Genomic DNA, 20,135 nt, shown 5'->3' with positions numbered 1-20,135 from the left:
TGCCTAATCCTCTGCTCAATTTTGGGACAATAAATAAAAAAAATATACAGAAGACATTGGCTGGTATTTTCCCATTTTGGTACTCTCTAGCTATGTACAGTAAAACACGTTTACAACGAACACGCTTACAACGAATTATTGGTCAGTAGTTGTATGGAGTAAATAAAGAATAGGACTTGTGTACCACCAGTATTGTGTATGTTATCTAGTGCATAAATGCTTAAAAGGCCAAATCGAGACACGACAAATCGAACCGTTACAGGATGCATGAATTCTGGGCTCGGACATATTTACATCAAGGTCATTCAATATCATACTTTACCTCTAGTCGGGTGGTGGGAATTCGACCCGACTGTTTTAGACTAACATGCGTGGCTTCCTGTACAGTACCTTACAGAGGCCGAGACATTGTAAACTAACGCTTCAGGTGTGCATCTTCAGCGCTTTTAATTTCAGACAACCAGTGTACATGATTTGAGTCCAATAGAAGAAAAAAAATTCTAACAGGCCTCTCGTGTTTTTATCTTATCACTGAAATAACCCGAGAACACAAGAAAATTCCCTCGGTGGCCAAGCTTATGGCTTACTATTGTACCCAGTCCGTTTTCTTTATTGAATCAGCTGAGACACAAGAAAAAAATCAATACGGGTACCATCAGTATCGATAGTTTATTAAGGGCGTGTGTAGTTCTGTGAATAGAGCATTGTGTGTATTTGACTGCCGTCATAGTGTATAGCAGTTTGCTGTACCGGGTAGTTTAAAACCAAAAATGTAGGTCATTCACGTGAGCACAAGCTAAAGACATTCTCAGTCTCGTGTACTAGATTTGTACATTGTCTATTAGTACATACCGGTTGTACTTCAAACGTATTCTGATTGGCCAAACACAGCGATCCACATCGTTATTCTGACGTCGGGTAACTCTATAGCCAACCGACAGCTGTCTCTAATGTTCTGCACACATGTGTATGTGTTATATTCCTGGCTTACATAAGCATGACTTAGAGTGGGATCACTGAAGCGATTAGAAACGGGTATAAATAGTTAAAAACACGTTGACAAACATGTGTTTTACACGGTATACTTGTACACTGTTTCCACAGGTATAGCTGAAAGCAGCGCTTGTCGGTAACCATGAAAGCAGCGAATTGAAGGATATACGTCACAGAAGGACAGGAGATATTAGCAGTGGAATAATAACACTGAAATAGAAATATGGCAGCACCAAACAACAGCCATGGAAAAGAAAATAAACCATTCATCATCCAAAGAATATTCAATAAGATTACATCCTCAATGGAAAATGGATTTTATAGGTAAGTAAACTCTCGACCAAATGTCCATCAACTGGTACAGTGGTAAGTAAACACACCAACAAGTGTCCATCAACTGGTACAGTGGTAAGTAAACTCTCGACCAAATGTCCATCAACTGGTACAGTGGTAAGTAAACACACCAACAAGTTTCCATCAACTGGTACAGTGGTAAGTAAACACACCAACAAGTGTCCATCAACTGGTACAGTGGTAAGTAAACACACCAACAAGTGTCCATCAACTGGTACAGTGGTAAGTAAATACACCAACAAGTGCCCATCAACTGGTACAGTGGTAAGTAAACTCTCGACCGAATGTCCATCAACTGGTACAGTGGTAAGTAAACACACCAACAAGTGCCCATCAACTGGTACAGTGGTAAGTAAACACACCAACAAGTGTCCATCAACTGGTACAGTGGTAAGTAAACACACCAACAAGTGTCCATCAACTGGTACAGTGGTAAGTAAACACACCAACAAGTTTCCATCAACTGGTACAGTGGTAAGTAAACTCTCGACCAAATGTCCATCAACTGGTACAGTGGTAAGTAAACACATCACCAAGTTTCCATCAACTGGTACAGTGGTAAGTAAACACACCAACAAGTTCCCATCCATTGATAAAGTGGTAAGTAAACACTCAACCAAATGTCCAACAATTTGTACAATGGTAAGTAAACGAACCAACAAGTGGTCATCAACTGGTACAGTGGTAAGTAAACATACCAACAAGTGTCCATCAACTGGCACAGTGATAGTAAAATACACAACCAAATGTCCAACAATGGGTACAATGGTAAGTAAACACACCAACAAGTTCCGATCAATTGATAAAGTGGTAAGTAAACACACCAACAAGTGTCCATCAATTGATAAAGTGGTAAGTAAACACACCAACAAGTGTCATTTTAGTACTCTAGGAATGGCTGGGGCCAAAATTGTAGTGATTCATATAACCAAATATCAAAGGTTTATGGTAAACACAGCTCTAACAGTTTCTTTTCAATGATAAATCAGTTATGTTTCTTTATGAGTTCTACAGCATAAGTGAACATACCTAAATGTTAGTTACATGAGTGAGACATATTACTGAAAACACTTTAATATTCTGTCTATTATATTTCAATTTTTGAATAAACTTTTTTGGTTGGTCAGTTTTTAAGAAGATCTATGTTTGGTGTTTCATGAATGCAAGTCTTTAATCAACATGATATTTCTCTATATTTTAGTGGTAAAAATGTAATAAAAAGTAGTTTTTGTATCTCTGAGATATCATGTAGGTTTGCAGTGATCAATCTGTGTGTAAGCCTTGAGTCCTGTACTCATAAAATTGTGATGGAATTCGTAAAATTTCTGAAAATACCAGTAAAATTTACATTGTGGGACCCACAGTTTTAGCAATAAAGTTGAGAAGGACCCCTGGAAATAAATTGTAGTTTGATTACAGTGTTTGTATCAACATTGTCGAATTATTCATGAGATTATGTTCGAGCTTCAGTATGGGAAACTAAAACAGTCTTGTTGATATGTAAACAGATGTGGTATTATAGGCCTAGTACCTATAAAGTTTATGGGACACTGTGATGTGAAAGCTAAGCTGTATGTTATGGAGCAGAAAATCAGCTGTGTCATTGAGGTTTAATCTTTACGCTTGGATTGGGGTGTCCTGTGATTCACTCCTGGTTTAGAATATCCCAGTTTGAGTTGATAACTTCAATACAGTTTTTCTTAAGGGCATAAATTTTATGTGAATCACTTCAGTTTATCAAAAGCTACATGTGTTACTTACTGGTGTTTGTACAAGTAGATATTCAATGTCAATAAAATATTACTGAACTGCAGATAATATTGACTACCAGGGGAAAAATGGTGTACAACATTCTACAAGGAAGTGTTGCCTTAATGACTTGGAATAAACACCATTCAATCTATAAGGATTGTCATGTAGGATTTAAAAACAACTCCAAGCTGAAAAAAGATGTCCTTCACCACATTCCAATCTATAAAAGATATTGTCTTATTAGTGATGTTAGATGTAATGATGCTTTCAAATGTCCGTCTAATATCATAGGTAATTGCAAACAAACAAATGAACAGTCCCAGTGTAGTATGGTAAAGTGAAACCCATGGTAAAGTGAACTCACTCCAGACATATGGTACTTTTTGTTATTTATGTGTTGATATGATTGAATTAGGGCAAATAGAAAAATAATTGGTGAACAAATTTAATAAGTAAGAAAATAGTGTAATGCTTCACTTTACCATGCGCCAGCACTACCCTAACTCCCCCCACCCTTGTTATTTTTCAGTTTTATTATGTTTGGAGGAACTTAATTAAACAAAGAGATAAGAAATTAAGTGAAGGAACATCAATTGAAAACAAAATATAAAGTGGCTTGGAGGGTTGGGGGAAGGGTTGGGGGGTTCATTTCAACATAATGGTGAAGTGATCTGCAATTCACTTCATCATTATGATATTTTGACCCCGTTGAATTTCCCCATGCTTTACAATACCATGGTACACCGGTATCTACTTGATTCACCAACATGGCTATTGTTAGAGGCCATTATCGATTTCCAGTTGATTAAATCTTTTATGTCAATGTACGTAGTATATTTCTATGCATAACAGCCAGCATGTGGCTGTTTACCTGAGAGCATATAGATATCATCTTACAAACTTCCTGATGTTTGACGAGAAGGCTGTATATGTTGAACCTGTCTTTGTGATCTGTAACATAACAATGTAGGACACTGCTACGTCCATCCCTAGCCAGGAACAAAAGTACTGATTTCTAACATAACAATGTAGGACACTGCTACGTCCATCCCTAGCCAGAAACAAAAGTACTGATTTCTAACATAACAATGTAGGACACTGCTACGTCCATCCCTAGCCAGGAACAAATGTACTCATTTCTAACATAACAATGTAGGACACTGCTACGTCCATCCCTAGTCAGGAACAAATGTACTGATTTCTAACATAACAATGTAGGTCACTGGTACATCCGTCCCTAGCCAGGTACAGGCATAGTGATCTTTAACATAATTATATAGGTCACTGGTACATCCATCCTTAGCTAGGTACAAATGTACTGATCTTTAACATAACAATGTAGGTCACTGGTACATCCATCCCTAGCTAGGAACAAATGTACTGATTTCTAACATAACAATGTAGGTCACTGGTACATCCGTCCCTAGCCAGGTACAGGCATAGTGATCTTTAACATAATTATATAGGTCACTGGTACATCCATCCCTAGCTAGGTACAAATGTACTGATCTTTAACATAACAATGTAGGTCACTGGTACATCCATCCCTAGCTAGGAACAAATGTACTGATTTCTAACATAACAATGTAGGTCACTGGTACATCCGTCCCTAGCCAGGTACAGGCATAGTGATCTTTAACATAATTATATAGGTCACTGGTACATCCATCCCTAGCTAGGTACAAATGTACTGATCTTTAACATAACAATGTAGGTCACTGGTACATCCATCCCTAGCTAGGAACAAATGTACTGATTTCTAACATAACAATGTAGGTCACTGGTACATCCGTCCCTAGCCAGGTACAGGCATAGTGATCTTTAACATAATTATATAGGTCACTGGTACATCCATCCCTAGCTAGGTACAAATGTACTGATCTTTAACATAACAATGTAGGTCACTGGTACATCCATCCCTAGCCAGGTAGTGACATATGTACTGATTTCTAACATAACAATGTAGGTCACTGTGATATGTCATTGTGACCTAAATATTACAGGCATAGTGATCTTTAACATAATTATATAGGTCACTGGTACATCCATCCCTAGTGGTTTTAGATTCATACTGATGTATGTGTGAAATAATAGTAGACCTTTAACATAACATTAATGTGGGTCTGCTGTCAATTATTGATGACACAATGAGGAAAAAAATGTTGGTTTGCAAATGTTTGTACAGAGCTGATCGCATGATATAGAGATAGATGGATCATCATGCTTCTGCTTGATGTAATGGGATTCAATGGAAAAACACCTTTTATTTAGACTGGCCTTAGTATAATCTGTTATGATATCATTCATTATACAACTACCTGGATTTCTTCTTTAAATACAATTTTCCAGCAAAGAAATTGAACATTTCCGAAATATTGATGACTTGTTTTTGTGTTTCTGAAGCATATATATATTTGAGATTGGTTTGCCTTAATATGTGATACTCTAACCACTAAGGAACATGTCTGTGAATTAACTTTAACATAATTATATAGGTCACTGGTACATCCATCCCTATTTAATCTTTCTTTCAGCCTTGGATTGCTGATTGGTACCCATCCACTGAAGACTGTGGTGCTGAGTGCTTTTTTAGTGGGGATATTTACTGTGGGTGTGATCAACTTTACAGAAAATACAGATTCTGATACCCTGTGGGTGCCATCAGATGCTGATGTATTCAAGTACAAGGAATGGGTTTCTGTCAACTTTCCCAGTACTCTACGCACAGTCAGTGTCATATTTGTCTCTGGAAATGTTTTAACAACAGGAGCTATTCAAGCAGTAAGTTTTTTTAGTCATCTAACGCACATCCTGTAGGTCACTCTTGCTCTACTACAAATCCTGTAGCTCAATGTAGCTTTATTACACATTTTATAGCTCAGTCTAGCTTAATATTACACCCTGCAGCTCAGTCTGGTACTACCTCCCATCCTATAGCTTGGTCTGGCACTCCTGTAGCTCAGTCTAGCTGTACCACACACCCTGTAGCTCAGTCTAGTTGTACCACAAAACCCTGTAGCACAGTCTAGCTGTACCACACACCCTGTAGCTCAGTCTATCTGTACCACACACCCTGTATCTCAGTCTAGCTGTACCACACACCCTGTAGCTCAGTCTGACACTAGCAGATATTCTGTAGCACAGTCTAGCTGTACCACACACCCTGTAGCTCAGTCTAGCTGTACCACACACCCTGTAGCTCAGTCTATCTGTACCACACACCCTGTAGCTCTGTCTAGCTGTACCACACACCCTTGTATCTCAGTCTAGCTGTACCACACACCCTGTAGCTCAGTCTGACACTAGCAGGTATACTGTAGCACAGTCTAGCTGTACCACACACCCTGTAGCTCAGTCTAGCTGTACCACACACCCTGTAGCTCAGTCTAGTTGTACCACAAAACCCTGTAGCACAGTCTAGCTGTACCACACACCCTGTAGCTCAGTCTATCTGTACCACACACCCTGTATCTCAGTCTAGCTGTACCACACACCCTGTAGCTCAGTCTGACACTAGCAGATATTCTGTAGCACAGTCTAGCTGTACCACACACCCTGTAGCTCAGTCTAGCTGTACCACACACCTGTAGCTCAGTCTATCTGTACCACACACCCTGTAGCTCTGTCTAGCTGTACCACACACCCTTGTATCTCAGTCTAGCTGTACCACACACCCTGTAGCTCAGTCTGACACTAGCAGGTATACTGTAGCACAGTCTAGCTGTACCACACACCCTGTAGCTCAGTCTAGCTGTACCACACACCCTGTAGCTCTGTCTAGCTGTACCACACACCCTTGTATCTCAGTCTAGCTGTACCACACATCCTGTAGCTCAGTCTGACACTAGCAGGTATACTGTAGCTCAGTCTAGCTGTACCACACACCCTGTAGCTCAGTCTAGTTGTACCACAAAACCCTGTAGCACAGTCTAGCTGTACCACACACCCTGTAGCTCAGTCTATCTGTACCACACACCCTGTATCTCAGTCTAGCTGTACCACACACCCTGTAGCTCAGTCTGACACTAGCAGATATTCTGTAGCACAGTCTAGCTGTACCACACACCCTGTAGCTCAGTCTAGCTGTACCACACACCTGTAGCTCAGTCTATCTGTACCACACACCCTGTAGCTCTGTCTAGCTGTACCACACACCCTTGTATCTCAGTCTAGCTGTACCACACACCCTGTAGCTCAGTCTGACACTAGCAGGTATACTGTAGCACAGTCTAGCTGTACCACACACCCTGTAGCTCAGTCTAGCTGTACCACACACCCTGTAGCTTAGTCTAGCTGTACCACACACCCTGTAGCTCAGTCTAGCTGTACCACACATCCTGTAGCTCAGTGTGACACTAGCAGGTATACTGTAGCTCAGTCTAGCTGTACCACACACCCTGTAGCTCAGTCTAGCTGTACCACACATCATGTAGCTCAGTCTAGCTGTACCACACATCATGTAGCTCAGTCTAGCTGTACCACACACCCTGTAGCTCAGTCACACCCTGTAGCTCAGTCTAGCTGTACCACACACCCTGTAGCTCAGTCTAGCTGTACCACACATCATGTAGCTCAGTCTAGCTGTACCACACATCATGTAGCTCAGTCTAGCTGTACCACACACCCTGTAGCTCAGTCTGACACTAGCAGGTATACTGTAGCTCAGTCTGGCTGTATCACACACCCTGTAGCTCAGTCTGACACTAGCAGGTATACTGTAGCTCAGTCTGGCTGTATCACACACCCTGTAGCTCAGTCTAGCTTTACCACACATCCTGTAGCTCAGACTAGCTGTACCACACACCCTGTAGATCAGTTTATCTGTACCACACACACTGTAGCTTAGTCTGACACTACCTTATATACTGAAGCTCAGTCTATCTGTACCACACATCCTGTATCTCAGTCTGACACTACCTTATATACTTTAGCTCAGTCTGACACTACCTTATATACTGAAGCTCAGTCTATCTGTACCACACACCCTGTAGCTCAGTCTAGCTGTACCACACACCCTGTAGCTCAGTCTAGCTGTACCACACACCCTGTCGCTTAGTCTAGCTGTACCACACACCCTGTAGCTCAGTCTAGCTGTACCACACACCCTGTCGCTCAGTCTAGCTGTACCACACACCTTTCCAGATACCCTGTAGTTTCTTTAGTGATGTCCAGGACCTCAATCTACATTAATCTCAACCATTGTTTGATTAAGAGAGATTTACTGAGAGACTTTTGAATCTGAGACCCACAAATCTCCAATATCAAATTGTTTGTTTTTGTTTTGTTGAGAAATATAAGAAATTAATATGAAATAATTGTTGGTATATGAGGTATTTGTATTTTGCTGTAAACTTTCAGATTGGCTTTATTGTTCTTTCAGATGAACATTCTCTACAACAGAAGCCTTGCATTGACAACGTCTGCAGGTAGCAGTTACACAGACATATGTTTTAAGTGAGCAATGCTTATCTACCACACTAGAGGTTTTCATTTACAATGGATGTTTATACTCTTTGGTCAATAATCATATTTTCTTCTTATCAAGAACTTTGTGGAATTGTTCCTGTAAAGTTTTCTATAACATAGTGTTGACAACTGAATGTATAGTTAATTACCTATTGCTTCGCTCTATTTTTTCAATTTAGAAGTCAATAATGTATACTATAATCATTGTTAGGGCTGGCTCAAACTGTTTGGTGAACAGCGTCTTAGAACTGTGGAGTTACGATCATGCCAGCATCACTGGAGCTAGTTCCTCTGACATTCTCAACACCATCAACTCTGCCACTGTAAGGTAGGTTCTAGTGTTGAAAGTGAACAGTGCCACAGTAAGGTAGGTTCTAGTGTTGAAAGTGAACAGTGCCACAGTAAGGTAGGTTCTAGTGTTGAAAGTGAACACTGCCACAGTAAGGTAGGTTCTAGTGTTGAAAGTGAACACTGCCACAGCAAGGTAGGTTCTAGTGTCAAAAGTAAACACTTCTACTGTAAGGTAGGTTCTAGTGTTGAAAGTGAACACTGCCACAGTAAGGTAGGTTCTAGTGTCAAAAGTAAACACTTCTACTGTAAGGTAGGTTCTAGTGTTGAAAGTGAACACTGCCACAGTAAGGTAGGTTCTAGTGTTGAAAGTGAACACTGCCACAGTAAGGTAGGTTCTAGTGTCAAAAGTAAACACTGCCACAGTAAGGTAGGTTCTAGTGTCAAAAGTTAACACTGCCACTGTAAGGTAGGTTCTAGTGTTAAAAGTAAACACTTCCACTGTAAGGTAGGTTCTAGTGTTGAAAGTGAACAATGCCAAAGTAAGGTAGGTTCTAGTGTTGAAAGTGAACAATGCCAAAGGATGGTAGGTTCTAGTGTTGGAGGTGAACAATGCCACAATAAGGTAGATTCTGGTGTTGAAAGTGAACACTGCCAAATTATGGTAGGTTCTAGTGTTGGAGGTGAACAATGCCACTGTAAGGTAGGTTCTAGTGTTGGAGGTAAACACTGCCAAAGTAAAGTAGGTTCTAGTGTTGGAGGTGAACAATGCCACAGTAAGGTAGGTTCTAGTGTTGGAGGTGAACAATGCCACAGTAAGGTAGGTTCTGGTGTTGGAGGTAAACACTGCCAAGGTAAAGTAGGTTCTAGTGTTGAAAGTGAACACTGCCAAAGTATGGTAGGTTCTAGTGTTGGAGGTAAACAATGCCACAGTAAGGTAGGTTCTGGTGTTGGAGGTGAACAATGCCACAGTAAGGTAGGTTCTAGTGTTGGAGGTGAAAATGCCACAGTAAGGTAGGTTCTAGTGTTGAAGGTGGACAAAGCCACAGTAAGGTAATCCTTTGATTGAGCACAACAGGTCGCATTGTTCCTGAAATGACTTAATGTGTTATTTCTTGATGTGAAGAGAAAGGTCCTTGTTACTACTGACATGGACAGAAAATGATTGTTATTATTCTAAGAATGATAATTATTTACAATAATAGCAGCAGATGCAGAGAATAGAGAGAGATATAAAGATGTGCTTCAGGAATATTCACAACAAAAATGATAATACAAAAAGTTGAAAATTTAAGAAAAGATCTGTCATTCATTTTCATACAGGTATTTCATCATATTCTGTAACAATACAAACTTGTAGAAACCTTTTATCACAATCAAATCTCATAAAATTGAAACCTAAGTAAGGTCATGGCTAGATAACAATTACTTAAGATTATACAGTACAAGTGTGATGTAACATTTAGCTGTATGTTTGCAGTCCCCTGTATGGCCGGACGTATGACGTAACTACAGCCTTAGGAGGTATAACCTACAGTTCAGGCACCACAGTCAGTGCTGCTAGAGCAGCTAAAATGACCTTCTATCTAAAAGGAGATGGTGCAGTAAGTATTTTCATCAATTTTCAAAAGAATTTTAAGATTTTTGAAAATCTTATCTGGAATCTTGAAGAAAATGGAAACTTGTAGAAGTTGTATACAATACAATTAAGTACCTATGATCTACTGTAGATAATGGTACTATCTCAAATATTACTTGTATGTATTAGAGCGAAGATGAATCCAAGGACTGGGAATCTAAAGCAGTGTCCCTAGTACTGAACTTACAAGACAGCTCAATCACCAATTACTACGTCTTGGCCACCAGGAGGTATCAATGTGTTCTTTGTTCTTGAATTTGATTTTTCCTTGTGTGCTGACATTTCATAACAATGATTGTAACTACATATACCAGGTAGATGAGGTTAAAGATGGCAATATTTTCAACGTACTGAAGAAATATTGATATTGCTGTTCATTGTGAAAAATTTAAAGAAAATAGCTTGGTCATTTTGAATTCTAATGAGTCGTTTCATTGTAATGGCATTAACGTGTATTGTTAAACTATATATATATATATATATACATGTCTGATATTGGAGTTTTTCTTCTTTCAGTTTTGGAGATGTAGCTGGTGACGCAATAAGTGGCGATGTTTCCTTACTTAGTGCTGGATACATGATAGTCATTATTTATATCATCATCATCCTGGGAAGATTCAACTGTCTTGACTTCGGGGTAATGCCAACTACGCATCCAATGTTAACACAGAATTTTTACACTTTTCTGAAACAAAAATGTCAGTGGTATACTGGTACATACAGACAGATACACTAATGTTAGTACATACAGACAGATATCCTAATGTTAGTACATACAGACAGATACACTGTTGTTAGTACATACAGACAGATATCCTAATGTTAGTACATACAGACAGATACACTAATGTTAGTACATACAGACAGATACACTAATGTTAGTACATACAGACAGATGTCCTAATGTTAGTACATACAGACAGATACACTAATGTTAGTACATACAGACAGATACACTAATGTTAGTACATACAGACAGATATCCTAATGTTAGTACATACAGACAGATATCCTAATGTTAGTACATACAGACAGATATCCTAATGTTAGTACATACAGACAGATACACTGTTGTTAGTACATACAGACAGATATCCTAATGTTAGTACATACAGACAGATATCCTAATGTTAGTACATACAGACAGATACGCTGTTGTTAGTAAATACAGACAGATATCCTAATGTTAGTACATACAGACAGATACACTAATGTTAGTACATACAGACGATACACTGTTGTTAGTACATACAGACAGATATCCTAATGTTAGTACATACAGACAGATATCCTAATGTTAGTACATACAGACAGATATCCTAATGTTAGTACATACAGACAGATATCCTAATGTTAGTACATACAGACAGATATCCTAATGTTAGTACATACAGACCGATACACTAATGTTAGTACATACAGACAGATATCCTAATGTTAGTACATACAGACAGATATCCTAATGTTAGTACATACAGACAGATATCCTAATGTTAGTACATACAGACAGATATCCTAATGTTAGTACCAGACAGATACAGTTACATACAGATATCCTAATGTTAGTACATACAGACAGATATCCTAATGTTAGTACATACAGACAGATATCCTAATGTTAGTACATACAGACAGATATCCTAATGTTAGTACATACAGACAGATATCCTAATGTTAGTACATACAGACAGATATCCTAATGTTAGTACATACAGACAGATATCCTAATGACAGATATACAGACAGATATCCTAATGTTAGTACATACAGACAGATATCCTAATGTTAGTACATACAGACAGATATCCTAATGTTAGTACATACAGACAGATATCCTAATGTTAGTACATACAGACAGATATCCTAATGTTAGTCCATACAGACAGATATCCTAATGTTAGTACATACAGACAGATATCCTAATGTTAGTACATACAGACAGATATCCTAATGTTAGTACATACAGACAGATATCCTAATGTTAGTACATACAGACAGATATCCTAATGTTAGTACATACAGACAGATATCCTAATGTTAGTACATACAGACAGATATAATGTTAGTACATACAGACAGATATCCTAATGTTAGTCCATACAGACAGATATCCTAATGTTAGTACATACAGACAGATATCCTAATGTTAGTACATACAGACAGATATCCTAATGTTAGTACATACAGACAGATATCCTAATGTTAGTACATACAGACAGATATCCTAATGTTAGTATACAGACAGATATCCTAATGTTAGTACATACAGACAGATATCCTAATGTTAGTACATACAGACAGATATCTAATGTTAGTACATACAGACAGATATCCTAATGTTAGTACATACAGACAGATATCCTAATGTTAGTACATACAGACAGATATCCTAATGTTAGTCCATACAGACAGATATCCTAATGTTAGTCCATACAGACAGATATCCTAATGTTAGTACATACAGACAGATATCCTAATGTTAGTACATACAGACAGATATCCTAATGTTAGTACTTTTGCTTGATGATTACAGCTTGGTATTTCCGTGTGTGGTATTCTGGTGATAGGGTTATCACTGGGATTTTCTTATGGACTGGCATCTGCTGCAGGCTGGAATTACACTCCACTACATTCTATCCTTCCTTTCTTGCTGTTGGGTAAGTATCACTTCTCCATCAATTGTACAAAGAATTTTATCAGTATTACTTGTCATGACTACTCTCTGATACATTTGGATGTTGTTGTGTACTTTTTTTTAAAAGTTGAATATTTTCAAGGATTTTGTGTAAAATTGTAAGTAGTTAATTTTCTACAAAAACAAATGTAATATTTATTTAGTGTTAGAGCTCTTTATGTGTACAAATGTTAGTTAAAGTTTTTTAATGTAGCTTTACTGATGTATCTGGAGTAAGTTATTAAAGACCAATTCGCGGAGAATATAACCCTGCTTCTTCAATGTTTTATGACAGGTATTGGAGTGGATGATCTGTTTGTAATCATGGGTGCCTACAAAAGTTTACCTGCAGGGTATGAAGACCGACCAGTTCATGAGCGTATGGCAATGACCCTAAAACATGCTGGAGTTTCTATCACTGTCACATCCATCACTGATATGTGTGCTTTTGGAATTGGTGCAACAACAGTAAGTGTTGAGAACAGATAGATGTGGCTGTAATAGAGCAGACAAAACACTAAAAATTAAATACTATATACATGTAATGAAATAACTAGAAAAAATGTCTGTTTTGTATTATGTATAGCTGTCCAGTTGTTAGCTCACCTTGCTGGACGGGCCAAGTGACCTAATGCTTCTGGCAATGCTTCATCAATTGTCTGTTCCTCCGGCTGTTGTTCATCATGCTTCAACAACTTTTCTTTAGTAGCCAAAAGGCCATTGCCAACTTGTCAACATAGATGACATGTAGATTACTGAAATGAAATGGAACAAAGCTTACAAAAAGAAATGACCTTGACCCATATCCATGGTGACAGAAGTCAAATTTGTTAAAAGACTCCAATAACGTCTTCTGATTAATCAAAAGGCCAAGGTTCGTGATTTTGATTTCACGATTTTGGCTGATATGTTCCGTGGATAAAGCCTGACAAAGTAAACAAAAATGAATGACCCATATTTAAGGTCGCAGGGGTCAAATTTGTTAAAATAGTCCATCTACTGTTTTGTTTAATCAGATATCTAGAATCATGATGTGTATGTTTGATAGGCTCTTTGATGAAGCTAAACAAAGTCTGTGAATAGATTTACTGTATTCATTGTCACAGGACCTTGGTCAAATTTGTCTGATTATTCCATCAGTGGTAGACGAACAGTGTTTAACCTTGAGTATAATCAACTTAGTGATGTATGGTATTGAGTAGAATTGGATAGTGTTGGGCTTGTGCTGGTTATTATTAAGTTACTATTGGGAATCATTCAGTAATTAGACAAAGGAGAAAGTAAAAATTGTGTGACTGTCAATCAGGACCAGAAATAACAATTGCGAATAAAAAACAAAAAAAAAAAAAACAAAAAAACAAAATTATTTGCTTCTTTCTCTAGTGTAACAAATAAAAATATTGAAAGTGAATAATTGATATCAAAAATGTTTATAAGTCAGAGTTAGAGCTTGTTCTTTTACAAGAGAAGTGCACTGCAATTTTAAGTGCCCTCAGTAGAATCATGATCAGATACAGCCAATTTCTGGTTTACTTGCTCAGATAGATGCTTTGACACCACAGTAAGTAATGCTGTGTTTTGATATTACATTACAGAATGACACATTAATACTCATCGGTATTTTGATCATGGAGTCCAACTACAGATCTATTGTGAAGGTGTAATTTATTTCTCACACAATATATAAAGATCATCTTCACCATTCTCTTTCACCAATATTTTGACTTCCTTTCCAGGTACTGCCAGCGCTGCGGTCCTTCTGTGTGTTTTGCTGCCTGGGCATACTTGCCCTGTTCCTGTTGGCGGCAACATTTTACGTCGGCTGTATTGCTTTGAGTGCTAAGAGACGTGATGATGACAGAAATGCATGTATATGTTGCTACAGGCACAATGCTTACTATCAGCCAAACGAATGCAGTAAAACAGAATTATTTGTCGCAGCAATGAAGAAGTTTTACGCACCAAATTTGATGCGTTTACCAGTAAAGGTATTTCCGTTACGTCCTGCCTCTGTATACTGACTGCTTAGTGTGTGGTTCAGGCAATTCTTATTTAACAATCATCTATGATTACAAATTTATTTTTCATTCAATTCAGAGCAGGAAATGTATTTGTTATTGACAGTGTGCATACATATCAATGGACACAAACACATACATTACAAATGCTAAGATTAACATTAATTTCAAGTTTTGTAGAATAAATTCTGTTTGTACACTCTGTAGTATAGCAGTTAATGTTTTGGTTTTGATACAGAAGTACCAGATAATAATGCATACGTTATAGAATTTGGAATGCAGATTTTATTTTACTGAATATAGATAGCAGCTATGGTTGTGACTGCCATCTTCCTGGGTTTCGGTATTTGGGGTTTTGTGGAGCTGAAGCAGGAGTATAACCCCATATGGTTTATCCCAACGGACTCCTATCCCTACAAGTATGACGGTGTCAGTAACGAATACTTCAACACAGGGGCTCGAGCGGCAGTCTACTGTAGTGAGTGTTGATTAAAGGTTCAGTAACGAATACTTAAACACAGGGGCTTGAGCGACAATCTACTGTAGTGAGTGTTGATTAAAGGTTCAGTAACAAATACTTAAACACAAGGGCTCGAGCGGCAGTCTATTGTAGTGAGTGTTAATTAAAGGTTCAGTAATGCATACTTAAACACAGGGGCTCGAGTGGCAGTCTACTGTAGTGAGTGTTAATTAAAGGTTCAGTAACGAATACTTAAACACAGGGGCTTGAGCACCAGTCTGCTGTAGTGAGTGTTAATGAAAGGTTCAGTAACGGTTACTTCAACACAGGGGCTCAGGCAGTAGCCTACTGCATTGAGTGTTGAATAAAAGTTAAATGGTGTTCTAGAATAAGATTTTTTGAGGATGTATCTTTCCAAATTATTTCAAAACTGATTCTCAGAAAACTGTCTCACATTTTCTTTTTATCTATAATTGTTGCTTAAGAGATGTAGAAATTACAATATCTCCTCAAAGACACATCATCTAGTGAGTTACATAAAATGCTCAGATGCTTCAGCTTTTGTTTCTGATGACTCACATTGTTATATATTTTGGTGACTCAAACTAATGGCTCGTTGCTATTTAGAGAATATATGATATATTTTCAGAGAATAATTACTTTTAGACCCAGTTTGACTCCCTGTACACTCAGCTAACTGGTAGCAGTGACATATCCTCAGGGTCAACAGATAGCTGGTTCAAGTCCTTCACAGACTGGCTCAGCTCTACCTCTACAGCCTCCGTCACCTCCAGACTGGACGCCAGTAAGTTTGTTAAAACTCTTGTACTTTCCTGGGCTGCTTGAAAACAGCATCGCTACAATAGAATTGAAAAAAATTATGATTATATAACATACCTAATTTTCCACATATTTTGTGAGGAGAATTGGCCCTTTTTAGTATGGATTCCCAGTTGATGTCATAGAAACCAGCCATCAATACAAAAAGCATAGACCCTGGTAAAACCAAAATTATTAGCTGGAGAAATTTAAGTGTATTTCTTTAAAGGTGCCAATGAATTAAACTTGATTAAATTAATTTTTTCTAGATAAATATCCAAGTTCCTCTGTAAATTTCTATGACCTGTTATATGAGTTTGTGACGACTGAGGCTACAGGACTGCGTCACAGGAGCGAACTGGTGTTCACCAACAATTCAGGAGTCCTTGGCCTGTCTGTAAGTTTAATATCATGGTCCATTGGTGCTTGCCCTGTCTGTAAGTTCAATAACACAGCCCAGGAGTCTACGTCATAATTGCAAGTTCAATATCATCACCCAGGGATCATCAGCCTGTCTCTAAGTTTAATATCACGACCCAATTCATAGCCTGTCTGAAAATTCAATAAAACAGCACAGAAGTTCATGTCCTGTCTGAAAATTCAATATAACAGCACAGAAGTTCATGTCCTGTCTGAAAATTCAATAAAACAGCACAGAAGTTCATGTCCTGTCTGAAAATTCAATAAAACAGCACAGAAGTTCATGTCCTGTCTGAAAATTCAATAAAACAGCCAAGGAGTTCATGTTCTGTCTGAAAATTCAATAAAACAGCACAGAAGTTCATGTCCTGTCTGAAAATTCAATAAAACAGCACAGAAGTTCATGTCCTGTCTGAAAATTCAATAAAACAGCACAGAAGTTCATGTTCTGTCTGAAAATTCAATAAAACAGCACAGAAGTTCATGTCCTGTCTGAAAATTCAATAAAACAGCACAAAAGTTCATGTCCTGTCTGAAAATTCAATAAAACAGCCAAGGAGTTCATGTTCTGTCTGAAAATTCAATATAACAGCCAAGGAGTTCACAGCCCGTCTGTAAGTTCAATGTTACAGGAGTTCATGTCCTGACTGTGAGAATATTGTGTCCTAGGAGCCCTTGGCCTGTCTTCATGTTCTAACATCATGGACCTGGGTCCACTGCCTGTCTGTGATATGGTCCAGGAAAAAGACATGATCTGTTCACCCATTTGTTGGCGAGACATAAAAAATATAAACAAAGAGGCAAGATTCAAATGTTCTGTCTTGCTTCTCTGATCAAATGAGATGATTTTTCTCTAACCCAATAAATAGGAAAGATTGCTGTTCAGTATCTGTAGCTTGTTAGACACCCTAGGGGACAGGTTTCTGTTATTGTGAAAACTGCAGGTGAAAATGTCACTTTACTGAAGTAGTATTCTAAAATCTTTATTATTACTGTCATTATATATTGACCAATCTAAACTGAAGTAGGAAACGCTTGTTTTATGTAGCTTCTGATGATGTTTTACCTAGAGTTTGCTCACTTCTTTGGCTGTGTTTTTTTTACCAAATCAATCTTGTTCATTTCAATATTAAAGTGCAAGAAATACCAGTATTGTATTGAATTTAGTATATAAATTTTACTTCTCTGACTGCTTGTGCTGCCAGAGATGGTCACTACAAGGACATGGTGAACTTTTACCCTGGATATATTATCACAAAGAGTTTATGCTAATAGGAGACTTTATTTTGTAGGCATCCTTCATTAAATACACACACATCGTGTTAACCGACTCGTCTAGCAAAATTAAAGCTATGGACGACACTATGGGCATCGTGTCGGGACTCTTCCCCAATGACAATTGTTTTGCCTATGGAAGATTCTACTTACGATGGTATACAAACAAGGTATTCCACAGCTTATCTCAAATATAATTTAATTAATTAATGAACAATTTTGTTAATTTCAAATAATGTTGGCTTTTGATGACATCACAGAGCATTATAGATTTCTGCTCTCAAGGCTTTCCTGCATTTGTTTCCTTTATTTTTTTACCTTAAAATGTTATGTAAAGTAATTGCTTAATTGGCACCTCATTCAGGTCTCTAAGTGATGACACAAGTTAAATTTCATATATTACTTCTTGTTAAAAACATATGTCTGAAGGTCAAAGTTCAATATTACTTTTAATTATAAATTAGAAAACATCTCTTGGCAACATAGATTTATACAATGTAACACAAAGCCTGATGAGAAAGTATACAATGCTGTAATTGTTGACAATGTTTAATAGTAACAGAACTGTTAAATTATGTGATATTACATTTCAGGTTATCCAGATGGAGCTGTACAGGAACCTGGCACTAGCTGCCGTCTGTGTGTTTATTGTATGTCTCATACTTATCGCCAACCTCTTCACCAGCCTTATGGTCCTGTCCTGTGTCCTCTTTACACTGGTAGGTCATAACAGTGAATGTCTCCCTTGTATACTGGATTAGGTAAAAAATTTGATTTCCAAGGGCCCTTACTTAACTGTATTGTGAAAATTTGTGTGATTCCTGGATGTATATTTGTATAGTTTGAAGGTCATATAAAGAGCCTATGAGTGGTTGTGTCACTATTAATGTTTATTTGTGGTTTGAACGTCGGTTAAAGAGCTAAGAGTTGGTCTGTGTCTGTATATTTATGTATTTTGAAGGTCTGAAAAATAGCCTGCCAGTGGGTTTGCCTCTGTAAATGTTTATATATTTTTTATATGTAGTTTGAAGGTCAGATAAAGAGTCTGTGATTGGGTCTGTCTATCTATATTTCTGCATATTTATGTAGTTTGAAGGTCAGATAAAATGTCTGTGATTGGGTCTATCTATATTTATGCATATTTATGTAGTTTGAAGGTCAGATAAAGAGCCTGTGATTGGGTCTATCCATATTTATGCATATTGATGTAATTTGAAGGTCAGATAAAGAGCCTGTGATTGGGTCTATATGTACTTATGCATATTTATGTAATTTGAAGGTCAGATAAAGAGTCTGTGATTGGGTCTATCTATATTTATGCATATTTATGTAGTTTGAAGGTCAGATAAAGAGTCTGTGATTGGGTCTATCTATATTTATGCATATTTATGTAATTTGAAGGTCAGATAAAGAGTCTGTGATTGGGTCTATCTATATTTATACATATTTATGTAGTTTGAAGGTCAGATAAAGAGTCTGTTAGCAGCCTGTTCTTTCTTACTTAGTCATCATTTCTTTCAGAAAAAAAAAATTGAATCCTTTATACTTTGTGACAGCTGCATCACTATCATTAAGATATAAAATATTGACAAGACCAGCATTAGAGAGTTGATAAATATTGTTGCTCTCCAGAATAGTTTACTTCACAAATGATGTATGATGTTGGAATAATTTCAGACCTCCTTGTTCATGTCTTTTTGTGGTGTTTTTATATTAACCTTTGTTACCCCCAGTTGGACGTGGGAGGGATGATGCACTTCTGGGGGTTGACCATTGACACGGTGACCAGTATCATCCTTATCCTGGCTATAGGTCTGGCTATTGACTACTCGGCACACATCGGCCACTGCTTCATGACTTTCACTGGAGACCGGAATTGTATGTACTGATTTAGTCATTAAGTACCAATCTCAATTAGCCTTTGTCCAATATTATTAAAAAGAACGATGAAAGATAACATTTTTATTTAATCCGTTT

At 37.7% G+C, this 20,135-nt stretch overlaps 1 pseudogene; it reads left to right on the top strand.

Moving 5' to 3' along the window:
* Positions 1–1,216: 1,216 nt before the first annotated feature.
* On the top strand, positions 1,217–20,036 carry LOC132550296 (patched domain-containing protein 3-like; annotated as a pseudogene).
* The last annotated feature ends 99 nt before the right edge of the window (positions 20,037–20,135 follow it).

The sequence above is a fragment of the Ylistrum balloti genome, unplaced genomic scaffold (assembly GCF_031769215.1).
Source record: "Ylistrum balloti isolate Yb309-2 unplaced genomic scaffold, AGI_CSIRO_Ybal_v1 Utg370118, whole genome shotgun sequence".
Lineage (NCBI taxonomy): Eukaryota > Metazoa > Mollusca > Bivalvia > Pectinida > Pectinidae > Ylistrum > Ylistrum balloti.
This window is presented reverse-complemented; position numbering and strand designations above follow the sequence as displayed.